This window comes from Natrix helvetica, assembly GCF_964273705.1.
Source record: "Natrix helvetica genome assembly, chromosome: 1".
Classification (NCBI taxonomy): Eukaryota; Metazoa; Chordata; class Lepidosauria; order Squamata; family Natricidae; genus Natrix; species Natrix helvetica.
The window spans coordinates 129,188,279-129,214,409 of record NC_138548.1 but is presented as its reverse complement, the minus strand read 5'-3'; the positions used below and the strand labels follow the sequence as shown (position 1 = coordinate 129,214,409).

The following is a 26,131-nucleotide window of genomic DNA, read 5'->3' as shown; positions in this document are numbered from 1 at the left end:
TCCCCATCTTTTTTACATCCTGGTGACCAAAACTGGATACAATATTCCAAGTATGGTCTTATTAAAGTAGTATTAACATTTCACATGGTCTTGATTCTATCCCTCTGTTAATGCAGCCTAGGACTGCATTGGCTTTTTTGACGGCTGCAATGTGAGCACCCCCCTGTATGCACCTCCCTGTGCATACACGTGCATGTCCCCTGCATGTGTCCCTCTGCCCCACGCATGCATGGTAGAGACCCAAAGACCAGCTGGCCAGCACGAGGCACGCACATTTGCACGGTGGAGCTATGCTGGATTGACGGCTGGTGTGCCCGCAGAGAGGGCTTTGCGTGCCACCTGTGGCATGTGTGCCATAGATTCACCATCATGGACCTATACTATACCTATGCATTTGGTTTTTCTTGCCTTACTTTTCTCACCATTGAATTTCATTTTTAGATAGGGCCCAGTGTTCAAATCAAGGTCCTTCTACAGTATATCTTGAGCTTCTCATCTGGAGCATTGACTATTCCTGCAGTTTGGTGTCATCTGCAAATTTGATGAGTTCTCTTTCTATCCCCTTGGCTAAATCATTGATTAAGATATTGAAGACTACTGGAACTAAGACAGAGCCTTGGGGACCCAACTGCATATTTCCCTTACATAGATGCAGTTCCTTTAAGAACTACACGTTGAGTGCAGTTGTTTTGTCAGCCCGTTATGAATCCGTCTGGTGGTGACACTGTCTATCCCACATTTTTCTATCTTATCAAATAGTAGGTTGTGGTTTACTTTAAAGGAGTAGGAAAAGAACAAATAATTACAGGTTGTCCTTGACTTATGACTGGAATTGGGACCGGAACTTCTGCCACTAAGCAATGTGATTGTTAAGTGCGTTATAGCCAATTCTCCCTTTTTCACTGTGGTCATTAACCAAATCACATGGTCATTAAACAAATCTGGCTTCCTGCATTGATTTTGTTTGTCAGAAGCCCCTGGGATGATTGCAAATGGTGATCACATGATCCCAGGATGCTTCAATCATCATAAATACATGTCAGTAACCTAGCAACCAAATTTGATCACATGACTGTGGGGACGCTAAAGTGATCACAGGTGTAAACACCTGTCATTTTTCAGCAGCACTGTAACTTTAAATGGTCTTTAAACAAATGGTCATAATCTGAGGACTACCAATAGATTTTCCGTTCATTTCAGTACTCTTTTTGCCAAAATTGCTGGAATAGGGCTCTATGTTACCTATTGAAAGGATGGAGAATCTAGCTATTTATAGATTATTGGTTGGTGATAAATAAAGTTGAAACCTCTTGGATCAAAGAGATAAACAGTAAGGTAGGCCTGCCATTCAGATACCTCTCATTTCCCCCCCAAATGTTTTGACAAAAATTGCTCAGCCTCTTCTGATATTATATATGCTTGTTGTCTGGTGTAATTCTTAATTTTTCTTTCTCTGCTGTCCACCCTACACCTTAGCAAATTTTTATTTGCATCCTTAAAGTGATTCAGGCTTTCTTTCTCTCTAAAGTCACACTGCAAAAGATTTTCTGTCTACAACACAGGGTTTCTGGAAATGATGGGGGGTGGGGAGGAGAGAATCTGTACAAAGGACCCTAGATTTATGGGACGGGAAATGATGTTGTGTAAGTTATTTGGCTCCAGACGTCCTTTCCATTTGTGGATCCATAACAAACAAATGTATTTGTTTAACTTGCTCACTAAGATAGGAACGTGCAGTTGTGGCTATGAATTGCTAGACTAAGGCATCAGCAGAGGCAGGCACCCTTGTCTTGGAGACAATCTAATAACCAGTCTCTCAAAAAGAGGATGGCGTGGAGGCATGATCAGCCTTTTTCAGAATCTGGAGACTAGGTTTGGCCTCCAGTATGCATTTACGTTAAAGATTATATTCGCTCTATCCGTGGAATAAACATTTGCAAAGGATAATATTTGGGAAACCATATTCTTAATGTTAGCAGGCCCTCTTGCATTTGCAAGATACTGTTATACAAACTTTGCATTATGTCCTTGGTTATCAAGTGACTAGGGTCTGGTTAGAAACACTGTATGATTATAGCTAGGCATGGGTAGAGTACATAAACAGTTATGTCTAAATGCACAATAGTGCTATGGCCTAAAAAGGGTTTGAACTTTGCAATATAGCCAGAATCTACTTAAAAGCATCAAGTACTTTTTAATTACAATACATCATCATCATCATAACAACAACAACAAGAACAAGAACAACAACAACATATATAATGGAGGTAAATGTCTGATATTTACACTCCAGCATTGGAGCATTCAAAACTTCTGGAGGAAAGTTGTTCCATTGGTTAATTGTTAATTGTTCTAACTCAGAAAATTTCTCCTTAGTCTAGATTCTCTCCTTGATTAGTTTCCATTCATTGTTTATTGTTCTGCCTTCAGGTGCTTTGTAGAATACCTGGACTCTTTCTTCTTTGTGGCAACCCCTGCGATATTGGAACCTCTATTCCAGTGGTGGGTTGCAAATATTTTTACTACCGGTTCGGGCTCATTCCCATGTGTGCAGAACCTATAGCAACCCACCACTCCCCTATTCCTTCTTTTCATTAAACTACACATATCCAATTCCAGCAACTGTTCTTTATATGTTTTAGCCTCCAGTTCTCTAATCATTTTCTTGCTCTTCTCTGCACTCTTTCTAGAGTATATGTTTGTACTGTATATGTATGTGGGAGGGAAGCTTGTCTGTCTGTCTGTCTGTCTGTCTGTCTGTCTGTCTGTCTGTCTCTATCTATCTATCTATCTATCTATCTATCTATCATCTATCTATCTATCTATCTATCTATCTATCTATCTATCTATCTATCTATCTATGTATCTATCCATCTATCCATCTATCCATCTATCTATCTATCTATCTATCTATCTATCTATCTATCTATCTATCTATCATCTATCTATCATCTAATCTGCAAAATATTTCATATCCTTGAGGTCCATGCTTCCCCTTTTACTGGAAATTGAGACTAATAATTACGATGACCCAATCAGCAAAAAAGAGGGGGGAAACAAATGCCATTGAGATGTGCCTGGCTTAATTATTTTTTGATGAGTGATTTCTGGCTCTTACAGGCTGTTGTTCATTGGAAAGAGAGTAGTCTCCCTTGCTCCAAAGAGAAGATGTGAATTTCAATGTACCAGTGGAATTTGATTTCTTACTGAGCATGACATGGTTATGTTTATCTTTTGACACATGTGGAAGGACACATATTGCTTTAGAGGAGCTCGCATCCTTAGAGAAAAATTGCTGGTTGTTTGGCCAGCATTCAGCGCTAGTAATTTTTCTGTTATGTTGGAGAAGGACCGTGTGCACAGAATATTCTGCATTCAGTGCGCAGGAAATGGATGACAGCTTTGCAGAAGGAGTTTCACTGGCCAAGGAACTCAGTGTCAGCCTTGAGAAATCAATATTACCAAAGGGAAGATGATTTTAGTCTCTCTGGGTTACGTATATTTTAATCTGTGGACAAAAGTAGTTAATTTCAATTTAGCCTCTAAATTATTTTTTTCTTAGAATTTTTGAAAAAATATTAAAACATATATGTAGACTAAACAAAATCCACATGGTTTAGACAGGTTTAACTATTTCTCCCTGCTGTGAAAACAGCCTACTTAAATCATTGATGATGGCCACTCTGGGTTTCTTTGGAGGAGTGACATTATAAAACTTTCTCTGCCGATCTTGGTGACATAAGAAAGGACAGCAACTCAGAAAAAGACTAATTTCCTCCCAGAGACATAGAATGTCCATGCTCAGGCTGAGAGACCTGGTGTGCTTGAAAGCTTGTATCAGAGATAGTAAGATCAACGTAGGTAGTCCTCCGCTTACAACAATTCATTTAATGACCATTTGAAGTTACAATGGCACTGAAAAAAACTGACTTATGACCATTTTTCACACTTACAACTGTTGCACCATCCCCATGGTCATGTGAGCAAAATTCAAAGGCTTGGCAACTGGTTCATATTTGTGATCCCGAGGTCATGTGAACACCTTGTGCGACTTTCCGACAAGCAAAGTTAATGGGGAAGCCAGATTCATCTAACAACCGAGTTACTAACTTAACAACTGCAGTGATTCACTTAACAACTGCAGCAAGAAAAGTCGTAAAATGGGCCGAAACTCACTTAGCAAATTTCTCGCTTAGCAACAGACACTTCGGGCTCAATTGTGGTCATACGTCAAGGTTGAGGTGTACGTGTAATGGCATGCAAGCCTCCTTGGAGAATAGCTGGTGTGCCATCACCGCACTCTTGAACTATGTGTTGAATTGGATATATTTTAGAACACATTGGAGGCATCAGAAACCTGTGAAACGCTGTATAGTAAGCATGACTTCTAGAATATGCTTCAGAAGGCTTGTAGCACAGAAGAAAGGGCAACAAAGACTACCCTTGTATCTGAATTGCATGCTGAGGTTATGCTTTGAGGAGCAGGTAAGGCCAGGACAAAGAAGTGAAGGGACCAGAGCAAAAGTTATATTCATTTTAATGAAAAGTAATTAAATATAGTTACTATGGTTTTTTCCCCACTTATTTTATCGTCTTCCCTTTATGTTTCACAGAAAGTCTATTGGAAAAGCTTCTGGGGTTTAGAAAAGTTCAAAATTGTTAGTAGAGAAATGAATGAACTGAAAATCCGATTACTGAAAGCAGCTGAGTTAAGCTGCTGAGTGTAAACGTACTACTTGTGCATGCATTCAGATATCTGTGCAAACAGGAGCAGCCCAGATCGTTCTCACATCTGAAAATGCCCCTTTTATGATATTACAAGGATAGTTTTATAATATTTGGACACTAAAATGAATAAAGCACCCTCATTTTCCAGAGCTGGGCAAGGACATGTGATTGTTCCTGATTTGACACCATTTTGGCAGTGGTTGTTAGGCAGATCCATTGTCCACCGTGGGCTTTGTGTGTGTGTGTGTGCCTGCAACTAGACATAAAGGCCAGTTTCTTGCAAGAACATCACAGTTGCTTGATCGTGGGACATTGCAAATGGTTGTAAAGTGTGGGCCAGCTACTGAGTGGCCAAAATGCTATAATGCTGGGGTAGGGACCCATCGGCACTTCAAATCTGGGTTGTATGTGGCCCTGGGGACATCCATCTTAATTTCCGTTACCTGATTCTGCTCTGGAAAATCTTCTCTCCAATTAAACTGTTTGAGGAAGCTTTAAGATAATGTGATCAGAAATGCCCTGACAAAGGGAACTTAATGGCCTCTGTGGTCTAATAGAGCGCGTTGAAAAGAATCATATCAACGTCATATCTCTCTCTGAAGTGTAGCATGTTTCTACATCAGAATTATTCGCTGTACTTCTCTCCCGGCTATTAAAAAGTGTTCAATTTGGAACCAGTGGTGGAATATTCTGAGCTTTTTCAAGAAGCAACTTGACTTTTTGTTTTTTCTTTGAAGATGTTTCACTTCTTCTCCAAGAAGCTTCTTCAGCTCTGAAGTAGTCTGCATTTTTTTTTCTGGAAATCCGTTCATACTCCTACACTATTTGAAGAGTGTTTATCCCAAAGTGTATAGCTAAATATCTATGGAGATTTTTAGTCATCCAGGTCATGGTTGTCCCAAAGGTGGTTTTTTTTTTTTCCAAGGGGCAACTGGACTTTTTGGTTTCCTTTGAAGAGGTTTCGCATCTCATCCAAGAAGCTTCTTCAGCTCTTCTTTTTGGATGAAAAGCGAAATGTCTTCAAGGAAAAACAAAGGAAGTCCAGTTGCCTCGTGTTGTCACGGGACAACCGTGACTTGGATGATTGAGAATCTCCACAGACTTGTAGATTCCATGCTGGATTGAGCTAAGGTACTTTTGCAACTAGAAGTTCAATGATCCCTTTCTGACATGCCTCCTTTGGGCCTTTCCAGTATTAGGCTTTCCAATTTTAAGGGGGGAAAATGATTTGGGAGGATTTTCCAAAATGGGAATTCTCTCTGTAACTTCAGAGAGCAATAAAATCTAAAATATCTGTGGTCTCTTGGACATCCTCCTAAGAATCATACAAGAAGTCTAAATGTATGATATATTTGCCTAACTTAGATGGTATGTCTTTAATATTTGCTTACAAGGGGGATAAATATTGTTTTTCCCCTTTTAGGGCTTAGAGTCTCTGATGCCATGCTGTTTCTTCTTAATCTCCAAGACAAGAATAGAAGAAGAGTCATGCTGTGTCATAATAAAATGTAGTGCCAGTGTAGCATTTGGTTATTATAGTGATCAATCAACCCTCAGTAGAAAATTAACAGGTGGTAGGACATAAGTACAATACCACCAACAACATATCTTTCCGCAAAATTGGTTTAAGGCAGACTACAATCACAATTACTGGAGATTGTATGTGGACTTAATGAACAGCCATCAATAACTCTGGAATTTATCTAACACGCCTTTTAAAGCTGTCCAAATAAATTGCTATCAGCAGTATTTCTTTTGATAGCAAATGTAATAGGTTAACAATATGATGTATTGTTATTTCTTTTGTCTATCTTGAATCTCCCATTTAGTATAATGCTTATTTGTAATCTTCTGCAAGGCTGTAGTAATTTAAAATATATTCTTGCAAAATTCAGTAGTTCATGTATATTTTTTTCCTCAGGGAGAGCTTTCAATCCATCATTTGTGGTAGAGAGGTGGGGGAATGTGAAATCAGAGCAATATTGGAAGTACAGTATATAAACATATACGCGGCTGTGTGTATGTGTGTTTGTGTGTGTTCCAGCATAACTCTGGAACGCCTCGAGCAATTTCAACCAAATGTGGTACACAGATGACTTACCCTTTGGAAAAAAATACTGTGGGGATAAGACATCCCTAACACCCCGGGGGGGGGGGGGGTTATTCTGTTAAGAGACAGCCTGTTGTGCCCTAAAATGACTTCTACTGTACTGTCATAAAATGGCTTCTACTGTACAGCGCAATGGAGTTGCCATGGTAATGGCTTCACTACTCCACAAGGGGCTTACTCTGGTAAGGGGGAAAATCCAACATTAGAAATTATGGATGCTTCTGGGGGCACAGGGAAAACATTTTTAACTAATTTAATTGTCGTCGAAATCAGGGTTCAAGGAGAAGTTGCTCTTGCCATAGCCTCTTCAGGAATTGTGGTGATGTTAATGGAAGGAGGGAGGACAGCCCATTCCACATTTACATTGCCACTTATAATTCATTCCTTTTCCTGTCTAATACAGGATTAGGATAAATAAATACCCAGGTAACGCAGGGTTATAAGCTAGTAAGTAATAAATATCAACATTAAAATATATCTAAACATAGATGTAATATTCCTGCCTTGAACAGGTGGTTGGACTAGAATACCTCCAAAACTAGAAGACCTCCAAAGTCTCCAAGGTCCGTTGTCAACAAAGCCCCCCTCATTAACGACTTGGTGTTGGAGAGGGAGCCGGACCTGGCAGGAATTACGGAGACCTGGCTGGGCCACGAGGGAGGTCTCCCTCCCGTGGAAATGTGCCTGCCAGGTTACCGCGCATTTCATCAGTCACGGGCACTAGGCAGGGGTGGTGGGGTAGCGGTCATTGTGAGGGAAGGTCTTGAGCCGAGACAGACCACCGTGCCACAGATAGCCGGTTGTGAGTCCCTGTGCGTGAAGTGGGGCCCAGGGAAGCAGTTGGGCCTGCTGATTGTATACCTGGCTCCCCGCTATGCATCAGCAGCCCTGCCCGAGCTTCTTGGGGTGATCGCCGAGATGGCAGTTGAAATCCCCAGACTGTTGGTCATGGGTGACTTTAACTTGCCATCGGTAGGGGAGACATCCGAAGTAGCTCGGGAGTTCATGGCTTCCATGACAGCCATAGACCTGACCCAAATAATCCAGGGCCCTACACATGAGGGAGGACACACACTGGATCTTATTTTTGTTTCTGGCTGATGGAGGAGTGATCTGGGAGTAAGGGATTTAGCTATCACCCCCCTGTCATGGTCTGATCACTCACTTCTCCTGCTCGACTTTCCAGCCGCTACTCCCCACCGCAGGGAGGCGGAACCGGATTGTCCAAGATGGTTCCGCCCCAGGCGCCTGATGGAACATGACAGGTTCCAGACGGAGCTCGGGTCATTTCCTGTAGCCCTGACCCACACCCGGTTGGAGGACCTAGTGGCTGCATGGAACAGTGCGGCCGCTGGGGCCTTGGACCGGGTGGCGCCTTTGCGGCCTCTCTTGCGGCAGCGAACCACCCAGGCCCCTTGGTTCACCGAGGAGCTGAGGGTGATGAAGTGCCACAAGAGACGCCTAGAGAGCAGATGGAGATCGTCACGCTCTGAATCTGACCGAACTCAGGTGAGAGCCCATTTACGGACTTACCTTGTGGCATTAAGAGTGGCCAAGCGTCAGTATTGTGCCACTCTTATTGCGTCCGCAGATAACCGCCCTGCCGCCCTGTTTGGGGTGACCCGCTCCCTCCTCCAACAGAGGCCGCGGGAATCCCCTTTGCAGAGCAGAGCAGAGGAATTTGGGGAGTATCTGCAGGACAAAATCGCTCAGATTCGAAGCGAGTTGGTCCCTGCTAATGGTCTGGAAGGGACGTCGGAGGCAGGTCGTGAGGTTCCTTTCTGGGAGGAGTTTGACTCTGTTACTTCCGATGATATGGACAGGCTGCGTAGGCGACTGCGAGCCACCACATGTTTATTGGACCCGTGTCCCTCCTGGCTTGTACTGGCATCCTGGGAGGTCACACGAGGCTGGCTCCAGGAGTTAGTCAACGCTTCTTTGAGTGAAGGGTTCCTGCCGGCCACCCTGAAAGAGGCAGTGGTGAGGCCCCTCCTCTAGAAGCCTTCCCTGGACCCAGCTTTGTTAGCCAACTACCGTCCCATCTCCAACCTTTGCTTTCTGGCAGAGCAGAGCAGAGGAATTTGGGGAGTATCTGCAGGACAAAATCGCTCAGATTCGAAGCGAGTTGGTCCCTGCTAATGGTCTGGAAGGGACGTCGGAGGCAGGTCGTGAGGTTCCTTTCTGGGAGGAGTTTGACTCTGTTACTTCCGATGATATGGACAGGCTGCGTAGGCGACTGCGAGCCACCACATGTTTATTGGACCCGTGTCCCTCCTGGCTTGTACTGGCATCCTGGGAGGTCACACGAGGCTGGCTCCAGGAGTTAGTCAACGCTTCTTTGAGTGAAGGGTTCCTGCCGGCCGCCCTGAAAGAGGCAGTGGTGAGGCCCCTCCTCTAGAAGCCTTCCCTGGACCCAGCTTTGTTAGCCAACTACCGTCCCATCTCCAACCTTTGCTTTCTGGCGAAGGTTGTAGAGAGTGTGGTGGCACAACAATTTCCACGCCACTTGGAGGAAACTGATTATCTGGACCCGCGCCAGTCCGGTTTCCGGCCTGGCCACAGCATGGAGACAGCATTGGTCGCATTGGTGGATGATCTCTGGAGGGCCAGAGATGGGGGCTGCTCCTCCATCCTGGTCCTATTAGACCTCTCGGCGGCTTTCGATACCATCGACCATGGTATCCTATTGCATCGATTGGAGGGGTTGGGGGTGAGGGGCACCGTTTTGCGGTGGTTCTCCTCCTACCTCTCTGGCCGAGCGCAATTTGTATTGGCAGGGGGGCAAAGGTCGACCTCAAGGCCGCTCACTTGTGGGGTGCCACAAGGGTCGGTCCTCTCGCCTCTCCTGTTCAATGCATATATGAAGCCGCTGGGCGAGATCATTCGTGGGTTTGGGGTAGATTACCATCTGTACGCAGATGACACCCAGCTGTACATCTCTACCCCAAACCACCCCAACGATGCTATCGAAGTGATGTCCCGTTGTCTGGAAGCCGTACGGATCTGGATGGGAAGTAACAGACTCCAAGACTGAGTGGCTGTGGCTACCGGCGCCCGGTTCAACCATCTTATTCCATCACTGGCCATTGGGGGCGAACATCTGGCCCCCGTGGATCGGGTACGCAATTTGGGCGTCCTTCTGGATACCCGGCTGTCGATGGATGACCATGTGACAGCCATGGCCAGGGGGGCATTCCACCAGGTTCGCCTGGTGCGCCAATTGCGTCCCCTATTGGAACGGAGCGCCCTTCGCACAGTCACTCATGCACTTGTGACATCCCGGCTAGACTACTGCAACACTCTCTACATGGGGCTCCCCTTGAGATGCATCCGAAGGCTGCAGCTGGTTCAGAATGTGGCCGCGCGGGCAATCTCGGGAGTCTTTAGCTACTCCCACGTAACTCCTCTCCTGTGCGGGCTACACTGGCTGCCTGTGGCTTTTCGGGTGCGTTTCAAGGTGTTGACCATCATCTTCAAGGCGCTCCATGGCACAGGACCTAGTTATTTGAGGGATCGTATCCTGCCCCATACATCCCTTCGGCCGATTCGCTCACACAGAGAGGGACTCCTCCGGGGGCCGTCCACTAGGCTGTGCCAGCGGGCGATGCCTAGGGGAAGGGCCTTCTCTGTGATGGGCCCGACCCTCTGGAATGACTTCTTCCCGACATTAGAATGACTACGGATCTCCGCTCCTTCCGTCAGAAACTCAAAACCCACCTGTTTCAGCTAGCCGGCCTGGCCTAATCCCAGCTTTCCCACCTCAGATTTATTTCTAAATTTTTATGATTGGTTTTATGGTCTAAGTTTTTAATTTTTATAAATTCGTACAGGGGCTATTTAATCTAATTTTAGCTATGTATACTATTGTTTGTATGGTTTTTAAATTTATACCTGTACACCGCCCCGAGTCCCTTCGGGGAGAGGGGGCGGTCAAGAAATCTAATAAATTAAATTAAATTAAATTCTAGTCCTACAAGCCTATATGATTACGAGTTTTTCTCCCAACCAGTCTAATTTCATTTCAGCACTTACCGTATTTTTCATTCCATAAGACGCACCTAGGTTTAGAGGAGAGAAAAAAAAAAAAATATCAGGCGGAGCTTGAGAGGACCACAGATAAGTGTCCTCCCATGTGCCAGCTCTGCCTATTGACTCCTGCACTGCAGAAAAGAGACAGAAGAGGTGGGCAATGACAAAGACAGAAAAAGCAGGGTTCAGCACTGTAAAAGGACCCCACCACCGCGCACTGGCTGCTATTCATCAAAGAACCAGCACCACTTTTGGGGGTGGGGGGGAGTCCTCTTATCGAGTGAAATGGTTGAATAGGAAAAAAAGAAAGGCAGAAAGTTAATGTCATCAGATATGCAGGAAAACAGAATGGGGATTTTGTTTTTTGTCCATGCTAACTGGCATACTTACTTGGCAGGGGAGACACCATGATCTGGCATAAAAGATAGACAGATGAACCACTTTGGTCTAGTGGTGAAGGCACCTGGTTAGAAACCAAAAAATTGTGAGTTCTAGTCTTACCATAGGCCTGAAAGCCAGCTGGGTGACTTTGGGTTATTCATTCTCTCTCAGCCCAACTCACCTCATAGGGTTGTGGTTGTGGGGAAAATAGGAGGGGGAAGGAGTGTCAACTATGTTCACTATCTTGAATTATTTATAAAATATAATAACAAAGGCAAGATCTTAAATAAGTAAAGCTAAATTATACCTTTGCAGAAAGAGTTCCTTGATCTAAAACGAATTTTTGAGAAACTGTCATGGAAAGGTACAACAGGGACATCTTATATCATGCTACGGCTGTCTTAGGTTTAGATCTGGGGAGAACCAGATAGTCCTTGACTTACAACAGTTCATTTAATGACCATTCAAAGCAGGGGTGGGTTCCTGCCAGTTCTAACCTCTTCTATAGAAGAGGTTCCACAAATCTACAGTGCCTTTTAGAACCGGTTCCAGCTCCCTCCCCCACGCCCGTCCGCACATCATCAAGATGAAGAGCGAGAGGAGGAATTCTGGGAGTTGAAGTCCACAAGTCTTAAAGCTGTCAAGTTTGAACACCCCTGGGTTTTTTTCTAAAGGATTAGGGGTGCAAGGGTCTTGTAACTTGACAGCTTTAAGACTTGTGTGCTTCAAATGCCAGAGTTTCTAAGCCAACATTTTGGTTGCTAAGCAAGAGCGTTGTTAAGTGAGTTTCCCCACATTTTACAAGTTGGCCACACCCATCTAGTCACATGGCTGGCAAGCTACTCCCACCCAATCACATGGCTGGCAAGCCACTCCCACAAAGCAGGCCACACCTACAGAAGAGGTTCTAAAAAAAATTGAAACCCACCACTGATTGAAAGTTACAACAGCACTGAAAAAACTGACTTATGACCGCTTTTCACACTTACAACTGTTGCACCATCCCCGTGGCCATGGGACCAAAATTCAGAAGCTTGGCAACTGACTCACATTTACGATGGTTTCAATGTCCTAAGGTCATGTGATCCCTTTTGGCAACCTTCTGACAAGCAAAGTCACATAACAACCATGTCATTAACTTAACAACTGCAGTGATTCACTTAAAAACTTTGGAAAGAAAGGTTGTAAATGTGGCAAAATTCACTTAACAAATGTCTCACTTAGCAACATAAATTTTGATCTCCATTGTGGTCGTAGGTTGAAGACTACCTGTATTCAGGTTTTTTTTTTTTTTTTTGCATATATCCTGATTCTTTTCTTTCTGTCTGTCTTACTATGTTTTGAAATGCCAAAATAGTCTGTACGGGGATTGATTTTGTGATCATATTCCCACTGTATGAGGCTAATAAACAAAACTCCTGGGCTATTTGGTGAGCTAAATGGAAAAGGGGGGGGGGAAGAGGAGAGAGAGAGAGAAAGAGAGTTTTCAAAAGTGAAATTCACATCAGAATAAAAGCCACATCTCAGAAATAAAATGTTATGTTGCTCAGTCCTAAATGCTTATAAACTCCTACTTTGAGACATAACATTTTGCTATTCCTGTTCTTGGCTTATTTTCTATCAGATTGACTGAGATACTCCTTAAAGTAGCCAACTGCAAAATCACTTAGGACTTTTCAGCTTAAAAACCCTTCAGTGTACTTTGCACCTGGATGCTAACAGCATATATTAGATTATATTGGTTGTTAAGTGCTGGCAATCTTCCTTGGAATCTTTGTCCTTTTGTCCTTTTAGAAGCACTTCAACCTCCCCCTTCAGCCCCCCTTCCCCCATCATTCCAGATGGTCATGAAAAAGCCATTAAGCAGAATAGGATGAGATGTATACAGCTGCAAGACTGCCCTTCAGATTCAGCAGCATTCTGAGAATGTTCAGTCAATTCTAACATTGCAAATTGTTTCATGTAACACTCTCCTTTCAGTGGAACTGCATCAAGAAACTTTTCTTCCTATGGGTTCCCCTTCTGTCAGATGACTTTGAGTGGTTTTTATTTTTAATATATCTGACCCAGGCTACCTTTTATGATATACCAGTAGTTAGTGCCCAATATAAGTTGCTGCTGTTATCGTTGTAGCATGTAGTATTACAAACCAAACACTTTCTCATGGAGGTCTAATGGACTCATCCTCTTACATGGTAATTGCATGTGCGTGGAGCTAAGAAATTTGGGTGTGGTTTAGTACTATCTAAAGAGGATTCATGATTGTAACAGGACAAATAATCAAATAATGAATACGTACACTTGATACTGATGATGCTTGAATGAGATTCAACATTTTTTTAATTTAAAAATGTGTAATTCTACTAACTTTTCTTTTATCACAGGATCTTTCTAAATAACAATGTAAAGTATGGGTATTCAGTGGACTGTTGGCTGATTATGTTTTAAAAATTCTTCTTCTTCTTCTTCTTATTATTATTTTTAAAAGTCCATCCGCAATTCAGTGATTTAATATATAGGCATTATATCGTATTGTAATATGTAGACATATACTTTTTATTCATCTGAATGAAAAATTAGACAACAGATATTGCACGATCTGCCACAGTTATAACTTTATCTATTCTTCATGTAATTTATTATAATCTTGTTGTTGTCTTGTTATTCTGTTTTGTTTCTGGTCATAATAATAGTAAAATTTCATCTTGACGAAGCTTATATATTTTTTTTAACATAATAAGATCAGTTCATTCCTTGGGCTTTTAAATTGGCAGTCTCAAGTCCATGCCGTCAAGTGGAACGTATGAGCTTGGGAACAAGTTAAAGTTCCCAGGACCTGGGCTGGCAGACTCTGTGTGTGTCACTGAGAAGTTGCTTTCAGACTGACAAGACGGAAAGAGATAGTTGGGCAACTTCTTGGACTTGGGAGATGCATGGCATCTTCTTAGCATGAACTCCCTGAGGACTAATTCGTCTGCTCTCTCTGTCAAGAAGATAGCGTGAGAGGATGACTCCATGAAGGAAGGAGGGCAGCGAAATGGGACAGCAGAGAACTCACTGGAGATGTCAAAACATTGTGCCAGATGGCGAGAGAGAAAAAATATACAGCTTTTGGAGTAACTCTTTCCATTCCGCTTCTGTACCAGATCTCCAATAATTCTGGATATTTTCAACTTTTATTGTCAGGTGGATCAACTAAAGCAGATAAGAAAAAAACATTTCACACCCATTGGGCGTGTCAGCTTCATCAGCCCTTTGCTAAATAGAACTTCTCCTTCCTTAACTTTCAATTTTAATTTTGAAATAATATTGCCAAGTCATGTTAGTTAACTTTTTATGCATTTAAAGGAAGGCACTGCAAATTGGGGATTTCTGCATATTTATTTATGTAAATATGTATGATTGCCCATCACAGACCTCACCCACAGTCTTTTTAAAAACTGTAGTTCCTCAACCCCTTCTTTGGTATCTTTTTGGGTGCAAATGACATGACCAACATTAAATTTAACCTAAACAACATAACAACCCGATATATAATCAGTAAGTAAGATGAAATTATAAACAAATATCAAAATCCATCATCAACATAACCATCCCACAAGCTTTGCATGTAGTCTGACCCCATGCTTGGGGTCATAGCTATGTCTTCAAAGTATTATGAAAGTCTGATGTCCATGGGAATGATATTCCAAAAAGCAGCTACCATGACAAAAACACTCCCTTTCCATGTCTTGCCAGATGGCATTAATGGATGGAACCTATAATTTGCCCTACCTTGACAGATGGGATGGGATGGGGCAACACAACTGGGGACAAGTGATCTCTCAAATAACCCAGTCCCATGCCAAAAGGGGCTTTATAGGAATCTGCGAGAACTTTGAATTGAAACCAGAAGCACATTGGCAATTAATGCAATGAGAGATATGACATATATTGATCAAGGAGTGTCCATAGCTGTCTTTGCTGCTGCATTTTGAATCAGCTGTTGCTTCTGGATGCTTTTCAAGAGCAATCCCATGTAACACTTGTTGCAGTAGTCCATTTGGATTACTAATCAAGAATGATTATGAGCTCAATCTCCCAAGCAAAGAATGGGTACAATTGGTGTCTTATATGAAACTGTGTAAAAGCTCTTCCAACCAGAGCTGACACTCCTTGTACAGGAGTGTCCTGGAGTCCAGAATGATCTCCAAATTGCAAACTAGGTCTCTTTGGGATAATGCAGCCCCATGTAGAATTAAAGAACCTGGAGACCCTAGATGCCAGTATCATTCAATCTCGCTAGGTTGAGTTGAACCTATTCTTCCCCCATCCAATCCCCCATAGCATAGAACTTCCACTTGGGTGGCCAAGGGTGGAGATACAGTATAAAGCTGGGCATTATACTGCATACTAATGATATCTCACCTTGTGCTATCAGATGACCTCATCCACTCATGTATATGTTAAATAGAAATGAAGAGACTGCCAAGTCCTATAGAACCCTGTGAAGCAAAGACCATGGACTAGGAGTCTCCTCCTCTTCAACACTGAGTACAGTTGGCCCCGAAGCAAGAGAACCAGTGCAATATTACGCTGCCCTCCCCAATCCTAAAGTTAGTCCAGCAGGATACCACAGTCAATGGTACTAAAGTCACTGAAAAGTCAAGAAGAACAAGAATGAACTCATGACCTCAGCCCACATCTGCCAGAGATTCTCTACAAGTGTAATCTCTGCCCAGCTCTGATTGCCAACTAAATGCCCAGGTCTGAATGCCAACTGAAAGAGGTTCAGATAATTTGCTAGCTCCAGGCTTTTCTGGCGCTGCCAAGTAGCCACCTTCTCTACAACCTTTGTGGACATAAATTGGATCTAGAGGTGATTTCTTAGTCACAAATCTTGAGCCATGAATTTTGATACAGGTGAACTACTGCCTCTTGGTGGAATGACCCACTCTCTCAAGGAACAATTCAACAGCGCCAGAAGTGAAGAACCCAACCACACATCACTTCCAGGGAGTTCTTGGTCAATAAGAAGGGATATAATATACATATGTCTGATCAGGTAGTCACAAGAATGCTGTCTCTTTTATTGGGATCAGCGATATGAAACTACTCCGACACTGAATTTGAAATTCCCCCAGACTGAGCTTTAATCACCTTCATCAGAACTGCTTGAAGGCTGGAGCCCAACCTGGAGTGAATCTGAGCAACTGTTTCTATGGCAGATATCTAGTATAGTCCTCCTAGCAACCTTGCAAGTAAACCACTGACCAGCATTTTCCAGGAGAGCCAGGGATACATAAGAGCAGAAAAATACTCATATTTTTCTGCCCTTACTGCCATCGGGTAGGCCTTAATAATGACTCGAACTCATGCTTAGTTGATTTCACTCCTTGTTGCCCTCCAGTGGCACTCTGGGCATCTCTTTATATGTTCCTCATATAAACAGAATAAAGAAGCCCTTAAATATGTGTGTGCACACAAACATTTAAGTTGCATATGGAACGTACTTTTTTGTGTATGGGAGAAGGGGGGAGAGATACAAATCTGTGATTTTATTCTTTCTCCCAGTGCTGCTTGAGGGTTATTGTCAAACTGCATTATTTTCATGATGATGTGATCCCATTCAATTAGCTTAGAAATTGCAACATGAAAGAAAGTAGAACGATAGGTAATAATGTAGGCCCAAGACTTTGTTGTTAGATACCAGAATCAGTTACAATGGTTTACTCCAAGGTCCTCTATTCTGGCGGGAACAGAGATTCAACCTGATTGGTTGAAGCTTCTGACAGCTCCCTATAAAAGGGCTGCTGTCAGACTGAACCTTTGCTGGATTGTACATAGTTGACTTCTGTTAATAAAGAGCTGCTGCTGCCTAAGCTTGAGTGTGCCTTTCCTTTACCCGATTTAACACTGGTGATGAAGGTGGGATTAGAAGGCAACTAGGCAAACAAAAAGAGCACAACAATCCAGCAAGTAAATCCAGCCAGGAGCTCAGCGCGGCATCGAGCAGCCATCTTTGAGTGGCAAATTCAAACACGCTCAGGGACACAAGATGTCAATGCACACCCACCGACTCCTTACAACCCAGTCACCGAGCACTGGGAATCCTACATGCTGAGGTTCGACTGCTTCCTCAAAGCCAATGACCTCATGGGCCTTCCTGAAGGCTGAAAAAAGAACATGTTCTTGAGCTATTGCGGACGGGAGGTGTTTGAGATAGCAAAGGACTTGTCCGAGCCAACGCCACTCCAATCAGTCGCTTGGTCGGTGCTACAACAGACGCTGAGGACACACTACGCTCCCAGACCATCTAAACATGTCCGAAGGCATGAATTCAACATTTGTAACCAGAAAGAGGGTGAATCCATCAATGAATACGTTGCAGCGCTCAGAAAGGCCGCAGCATACTGCAGGTTTAGAGATCTCGATGAACTGATACTTGACCGCATCATATCCGGTGTTTGAGACATTGTCCTGCAGAGGAGACTACTAACGAAATCTAATCTGACACTCCAAATTCCCATAGACGAAGCCAGGGCCACTGAGTCTGCCGTTAAATCGACGGAGACCCTGCAGCGCCAAAACAGTTGTAAAAGCACATGAAAGAGTGCAGGCGTGGATCGCGAGGCTACAGAGCCTGAAAGCTCGGAGAGCAAAGATGACAGGTACCACATGCGCAGTGACCGCACCAAGCCGGTGCAAAAATTCAAACCACATTTCCCGCCTTACGCCGGCTGCAGAGGACACCATCTCAGAACACATTGTTGTTTCTGCGACACAATCTACCAACGCTGCGATCGAAGAGGGCACATTGCCAAGATATGCAGAAGCGATCACCCCGCTACAACCTGGAAGCCCAGAAGCCAACCTAACTCCAAGCAGAGGCCCAACCAAGGGGCATGGCAGCCGCCACCACGGCGAACAGAAGGCGACACCAAAGTCACCTACCACACCTCCATAGGCCACAGAAAGCAGCCAAAAAAGCTGAAAGTCACAGTCCTCATCGAGGACTCTCCATGCGAAATGGAGATTGACACTGGGTCATCCTTGACCATAATGCCTTGGGCACCACTCAAGCAGGCTATCCCTAGCCTTAAGAGGCAGCATCTATGGGTTCCTGACATCCGCCTTTGCAACTACCAGGGGAAGTCCCCATTGTGGGCCAGGGCACCTTCCAGGTGAAATTCAAGACTTTCTGCAGCCAGCTACCAGTGACAGTAGTCAATGGAGACCTGCAGAGCATCCTGAGGCTTGACTGGTTCGAAGCCCTGGGCCTACAAGTGACTGGAATCAACACCATACAAGACAAAAGCACTGAGGAACTCCTTAAGGAGTTTGAGGATGTCTTCGGCACCGATCTAGGTAAGTATGTGGGGACTCCAATATCTTTTAACTTGGACCCCAATGTAGCCCCCATCAGGCTAAAACCCAGGAGAGTATTTTTCGCTCTCCGACCTAAAATTCATTTGGAACTGGACAAATTAATAGGCCAGGGAACCCTAGAGCCGGTAAATCACGCATGCTGGGAGACCCCTATAGTGATACTTGTCAAATCTGATGGGTCTGTCCGCATCTGCGCGGATTACAAGTGCACAATAAATAAAGCCTTGCAGCAAAGTGCTTATCCTGAACCCATTGTACAGCATTTGCTGCACTCACTAGGCCCCGGAAAAGTATTTGCAAAATTGGATATGGTGCAGGCATACCAGCAATTGCCTGTAGATGGCGCCATAGCAGAGGACCAAACCATTGTGACGCACGGGGTGCATTCAAATGCAACCACCTGCAATTTGGAGTTAGTATCACCTCTGGACTGTTCCAAAGCATCATGGAACGGCTTTTGCAGGGGATTCCAGGAGTTGTCCCCTATTTTTACAACATCTTGGTATCGGCTGCAAATAAGGCTCAATTATTCAAAAGATTGAGATCTGTTCTGGCCAAAATCAGAGACAAAAGGCTCTGCCTCAAAAAGGAAAAATGCCAAATTAACGTGCCAAGGGTTGAATTCCTAGGGTACCTCATTGACGGCTTTGGGATTCCACCAACCGACAAAAAAATTAAGGCAATCCAGGATGCCCCTACACCTCGCAATCATACTGAGCTGCAGGTGTTCCTCGGGCTCCTTAACTTCTACAGCTTCTTTCTCAAACAGAAAGCCACAGTTGCTAAACCTTTACATCGGCTTCTCGCTAAGAACACAAAGTGGTCCTGGGGCAAAGCCGAAGCAGCCGCATTTACCACAGTGAAGAGACTGCTGTCAGCAGACACGTTTTTGGTCCAATACAGCCAGACCCTGCCACTTATTCTAACATGTGACGCTTCCTCGTTTGGCATCAGAGCTGTCCTCAGCCACCCCATGCCCAATGGAACCGAGGGGCCCAACACCTATTACTCATGAACATTCCACAATCCTTCTCCTTTCTATTCCCCCCTCCCAACTACTACACTAATGAAACAGCATAGAAAATTATAAGAAAGTGTGGCAGGCCAAAGATCCTAAAAGGAACAGAACTACAGGCCTGACACCTGACTGAAGAACACCCACCAACTGAACTGCATAGGTCTTGGCGAGCCACCAGAAAGCCCACCTACCTGCATGACTACGTCACAAGTCGGTTGATACCATCTAAGAGGGGAGGGGTGTTAGATACCAGTATCAGTTACAATGGTTTACACCAAGGTCCTCTGTTCTGGCGGGAACAGAGATTCAACCTGATTGGTCGAAGGGTCTGACAGCTCCCTATAAAAGGGCTGCTGTCAGACTGAACCTTCGCTGGATTGTACATAGTTTACTTCTGTTAATAAAGAGCTGTTGCTTCCTAAGCCTGAGTGTGCCTTTCCTTTACCCGATCTAACATTTCTCAAGTATGTATTTTGGACATCTGTTTTTGGTGGATGTGCCATACATCTCCAACACAATACATTGCTACATGTGATGGCTACAACTTCCCTTATTACTTGTCAATTTCATTGGTTTGGGGGTTTAATGAAAGAAATGCTGGCAAAGCACCAGGTTGAAACTGTTTTAGTGCCCAGTGGGCAGAAAGCAAGGATGTTCTGTATGGAGTAGGTCATTATCTTGAGGCTAGGGTTGGAGGCTGCAAAGGATACAGCTGCTGTTTTTCATCTGTTTGTTTTAACTGCATTTGTGGATGGTAAGTCAAAATTTGCCCCTGCAGATTTATCTGGTACAGTGATGAGAAATAGTATTATTGAATTCAGGTCACAATTTTTGTGTTTTTCTGTGGCGACCAGCAAAAGGTATAGGATGAGTTTAGAAGTCATCCAGGCTTCCAAGGACAATCACTCTCCCACAACTTATGAAACTATGGAAAATATCCCATAGCGATTGCTCCTAGTTTTTCCTTGCTAAGGAAGCCACTGGTTACATTCCATATAATTCCAGTTTTATTTCTTTTTTGTACCATCATCCCAGTCATTAAGCACACGGCTGAGCTATTGGATTTCCTCCAGGCATAGGAATGCTTTTGCATGGCTCACTGAAAGTCAACATTAAAACCCATTGGTTATACTTCGGATAACCCACATCTTCCTTTCCAAACTTAATTTGGTTTCTTTCTGAAATATCAGACCCAATGTCCTGTGGCATTCCTTCAGAACATCTAGTTCTAAGGAAAAGGGTTTGGAGACTTTTCCTTTCCATCTTGCTGAGCTGCTCTTCTAAGGTCATATGTTTGTAGACAAATAGTGGCCTAATATATACGTTAAAACAAATCCCAGAATTGCTGGGTTTTAGATCCCGTAATTCAAACTAATGTCCATTTAACGCTTGGTAGTTTTTGTGTCGGTCATCTTCTGGCAGCAAAAGGTCTTTATTCTCTTTATCAAAACTGCAAATACAATTCAGTCTCAGGCTGCTTGGAATAGATGAAGCCTGAGGAGAAGCTTTCTTGAGAGCTGGTATCATTGAGGCTGATCAATTTGTTCTTAATAATAAGTGCACCTCAAAAGAAATACCAAAGTCCAGAACAGAGGGCTCAGATTCTAAATAATGCACACAAAACCAATTCTTTTATATATGGTTGGTGGGAATTCTAGAGCTTAAGGTGATAAAGAAGCAGATGTAAAACAGTTTGACATTTGTTCTTGTGGCTTCAGCAATAATGCTAAGTTTTGCAGAATTCTGTCTGCTTGACTTACTAATTACACTTTGGTCTTTTCAAGTAGACGTGGCTCTTGCTGTGTCTGTCTCTCAATCTTCTCTCCCACCCTTTTATAGCTGCTCTGTTGGCATTCAATACGTTTGAGTTTTCCCCTACTCTAGGAAAATCTTGTCTCTAAATTAAGAAACAAAAACAAAACAAACACACACCATCTTGTTCTCAGCAAACGTACCCTGAGATTATTTTGCTTAAATACAACTGTTCTACTATTGCTCAAATCAAATAAATTTCTGTTTTATTTACCGGCACAAAGGAAATCTAACAGTAGGCCTAATGATGAAGTTAAAAGCATTTTTTTTTTAAATGGCAGGCAGAAAAACACTAATTTTTAGAGAAGTTTAAAGATAAACATCTCCACTTAACAGTAGGCTTATGGATTAAACGGAGATAATAGTGACATTGATAAGTATACAACAGAAATCTTTCATAAAAGAAAAAGTGCCACTTAAAACATGAGTGATTTTGGCTAATAAAACGGTCAGTTACTCCTAAACATAGTGCTAGCAGCAAACCATATCTAGCAGGCAGAGGTGGTTTCCTGACAGTTCTAACCGGTTCGGTAGAAGAGGTTCGTCAAATCTACCATACCGGTTAGAAGAGGTTCCACCGGTGGACCCGGAAGTAAGTTCCAGAACGCCTGCCCCGGCCCTGTCGCTAGCTCGCCCCTCCCGTTCCATCACAGCTCACTCGCTTCCCTGCCCGTCGGCACTAAACTAGCCCAGCCCACTGCTCACTGATTGGCTGGAGTCCAGCCAATCAGTAGGCGGGCTGGAGTTGACCTGCCCGCTTCTAACACCCATTTAAAAGCATGCCGCCAATGACCAACATCCCGAGCTGCTGTTGCATCACCCTTGCTGATCGGGTCCTCCCTTCGCTCCACTTCGCTCCGCTTTGCCTTCCAGCAGCTTGCTGCGTCCCTCAGATAAGCAACTAAGCATGGGGGGGGTGGGGTGGCAGTGGGAAGCTAATGTATGCCAGCCAACGGCTAATCTTCAGGCCTTCCCTTGCAAAAGCCACAGGCTGGCGTACACCGCATGGCCGAAAGAGGGTGGGCGGCAGCAGCGGCGGGAGGCTAGCATAAGCCAGCTCGCGGCTTTCGCAAGGGAAGGCCTGGTTGTTTAGGTAATTGTGAGCTGGTTGCTGGTTTTGTGAGCTTCCTGGCACTGTCCTTTATATTTTCCCACAATGCCTTGATGGTTTTTATTCCAGTGGCTTTGTCTTTCCTGTCCTTAGGGTTAGGAAAAAAACTGGTTTCGTCTGCAGTCTTTTGGGGGGAAATTGTTATTTTTTGGTGTTTTCCTGGTACTGTCATAGTTTGTGTGTGTGAGTGTGTAATGTCCCGCAGTTATCTACACATTAATAATGATCAAGTACTTATAATATTTCCTTATACATTTTAGTGATCTTGCCTTACATAATTGCTGTTTTCTTTCATACTTTTAGATTTCTTACTTCTGTTTCTGTTAGTTAGCAATTGATAAAACTAATCGCACGTGAAAAAGTATTCGAAGCCTTCATGATTTTAATTGTTAATTTATTCATTCCTGCACATTCTAATATTTATTCATTTTCATATCTTTGTTTTTCCACTGTTGTGCAACTCCAGCAGCTGTTAACATGTGTAAAATTAAATATGTATTGTATTCCCTTTGAAATGCCCAACCAAATATTACTGGTTTTAAATCCATATCTTGCTTTACCATTGCTTCTAACCATGACACCACTAACTCTTGAATCTTGGTCTGTCCTAAGTACTGAACCTAATTCATATATTCCTGTTTTTTGAACTGAGGAATAAATTTCAGAAAAAGAAATCTGTATTGCTCTGTGAATCTACCTATGACATTCATTCTTGATCTAATTTCTTAGATGAAAAACTATATCTTTCCTGTTTACTGGGGGACATCCTTCCTGAAAAGACTGTACATTGTTGAGTGAAAACAGAGGTCCCCTCTGTTACCTGTAGTGTAGTCCTCAGCTTACAACCACAATCGAATCCAATATTTTTTTATTTCTTCTGCAGTTAGTATTATTTAACAGGATGAAGAGGCAACAGAGTATGACCACTAGGACAGTCAACTTTCCTATGTAACAGCTGTTTTATTGCTTTGTGTGCTTGTTTCATCCTTAATATAGTAGTGCAAGCAATTAAAGTCTTCCTTTTTGTATCTCTTTGTGCAGGCCATTCATTGGAGCAAGGTGGTCAGTGGGTGACTTCAACACACAAAAGGACAATAATCTTCCTTTTCTATTATTTTGTGTGCTGGTTTCATCCTAATGCAGTGCATACAATGAAAGAGTTCGTTTCTGTGTCTCTTCTTTGTGCAGGCCATTCATTGGAATCAGTGATATTGAAGACTGGCAAGGCCAGTCATCTTCCTTCTGTAAGTAGCTCTTTTATTGTTTTGTGTACTTATTTTAATCTTATTTAAGTAGTAAGTACACAAAATAATAAATTTCCTTTTTTTATATCTTCTTTTTGTAGATCATCCATTGGGGCAAAGAATTCAGTGACATCGTCTTGGCCACTCCCACCCAGTCACATGACTGCCAAGCCACTCCCACCCAGTCACATGACTGCCAAGCCACTCCCACCCAGTCACATGGCCAGCAAGCCACTCCCACAAAGCAGGCCACACCTACAGAAGAGGTTCCAAAAAATGTTGAAATCCACCATTGCTAGCAAGCCATAATGAAGCTGGTGTAACTGCTTTCAGATATCATATTCCTTATTCTGATTGCAGCCACAAAGAACCTGCTATCCAATAACAGGAATTACGCATATTATAGAATGCTAAATCCTGTAATATTATTCAGAACCAGAGTAATTAGGGTACTGTAGAGTACTCTGAAATACTGACAATATTCATTTTTATCTTACAGCAGTGCTGAAGGAAAGACATTGCATTGGCCCAGACTGACAGCTTTCTCTGGCCTGTCATATCATACCTAACTCAGTGGTGGGATTCAAATTTTTTTTTTTACTACCGGTTTTGTGGGTGTGGTTTGGTGGACATGGCACGACTTGGTGGGCATGGCTTGATGGGCATGGCAGGCGAAGGATACTATAAAATCTCCATTCCCTCCCCACACCAGGGGAAGGTTACTGCAAAATCCCCATTTCCTCCTCATCAGCTGGGACTCGGGAGGCAGAGAATAGATGGGCACGGGGCCAGTCAGAGGTAGTATTTACCGATTCTCTTAACTACTCAAAATTTCCACAACCGGTTCTCCAGAACTGGTCAGAACCTGCTGAATACCACCTCTGATCTAACTACATGAAATGCACAACTAGTGCTGTGTTATATCTCAAAATGTTAGCTATGAAAAGCTAGGGCACGGGTGTCAGAGTTGATTGCGTCGCATGATGTATTGCAATGTATTGTCACTTGTTTGCCTTTGCAGAGCTGGGGTGGGTGTGGCCTGCACATGACGCATCTAGTCTGCAGGCCACCAGTTTGAAACCCCTGAGCTAAGGGGGTATCAATTTGGCATTCCAGGTGCTGGTGAAGTATCATTTTGTTGCTTGAAGTAAGTACACTTGGAGTAAGTTCAAAGGGGATGGTCCTAGAAGTGAGAGTTATGCTTGCTTCCACATAGTATGAGACCCATCCTCTAAAGTTAATGCTAAATCTGTAGGAAGGCATGTCAGTCTCGACCAATAATATATGTTCTGGTCTTCATTCCTGCCATTCCTACCTCCATGAAAAAGTTGCATTAGAGACAAAGCAGGGGGAAGTGGGGGGTGGGAGTTAAGAATATTGCTCCTCAAAATTCTGACTGCACAAATTCCAGTAGTGAAAAGATAGAAGATGGTCCCAGACATGCACTATAATCAATATATTTGAATGGCTTCAAATAAGTTAATACCTGCGGGTATATGTTGCGTTCTTCCTCTTTAGTGTGATAGCATCTTAAGACCACTGAAAACAACTGTCTCTCATTAAATACTTTTTGAGTGACACTGCTACCTTATGCTGTTTTATTGCCATTAGCCTAAAAGGCTACAATACTGCTGCTTTTCAGATTGCATAATACAGAAAAGAGCAACCCGAGTCGTGGCTTTTAACAGCACTTTCTTTACCTCAGCTTACAATTGTTTTATATACTGACAAAGAAGAAGAGTCCCTAGTTCAGAGAAATAAAGGAGAATAGATTCTATTTGGGAACAGGAAGCATTATCAGCAAGACTAACTGGTCTTTAAGATGCTAAACTCATAAGCAGAGAAAGCAGAAAGAATGAGAAGAAGAATACAAGACAGGTATGAGAAGAAGTCTAAGAAGGAAAGCTGGAGAGCAGGAAGAAGAAGAGAACATTTTTTTCCTAATCTGATGCTACCCAAATTGGAGAAAACTAACATGTTCAAAGCATAAAAATGGATTTATCCATCCAAATTTCATGAATAGTTATCCTTAGTTCCTTTGATAAATCTAAAAAGAAGGAAGTGCTTTGATATGTTTTGGGGAACCCAGCATCATTAATTCAGCAATTTAATTGTTAAAGATAAATAAATATTTTCATTATTGAGTACTAGCCGATAATCCGGCATTGCCCAGGTATTGATTTATAGAGGGAAAATGTCTAGACCAAATGTAATTTCTAATATTGGATTTTTCCCCTGACCAGAGGGAGCCCCCTTGTGGAGTACTGTGAAGCCGTTACCATGGCAACTCCACTGCGCTACACAGTAGAAACCATTCTAAGGCACAACAG

General features: G+C 43.2%; 1 long non-coding RNA gene across 1 annotated transcript in view; it reads left to right on the top strand.

The window, feature by feature from the left end:
- LOC309384769 overlaps positions 1-25,756 on the top strand; it is a 69,823-nt gene extending 44,067 nt beyond the window's left edge. Inside the window, exons 2-3 of the long non-coding RNA XR_014174118.1 lie at positions 23,746-23,801; positions 25,444-25,756. This is a non-coding gene — a long non-coding RNA (uncharacterized lncRNA). The remainder of the gene's footprint in view (positions 1-23,745; positions 23,802-25,443) is intronic.
- Positions 25,757-26,131: the final 375 nt, after the last annotated feature.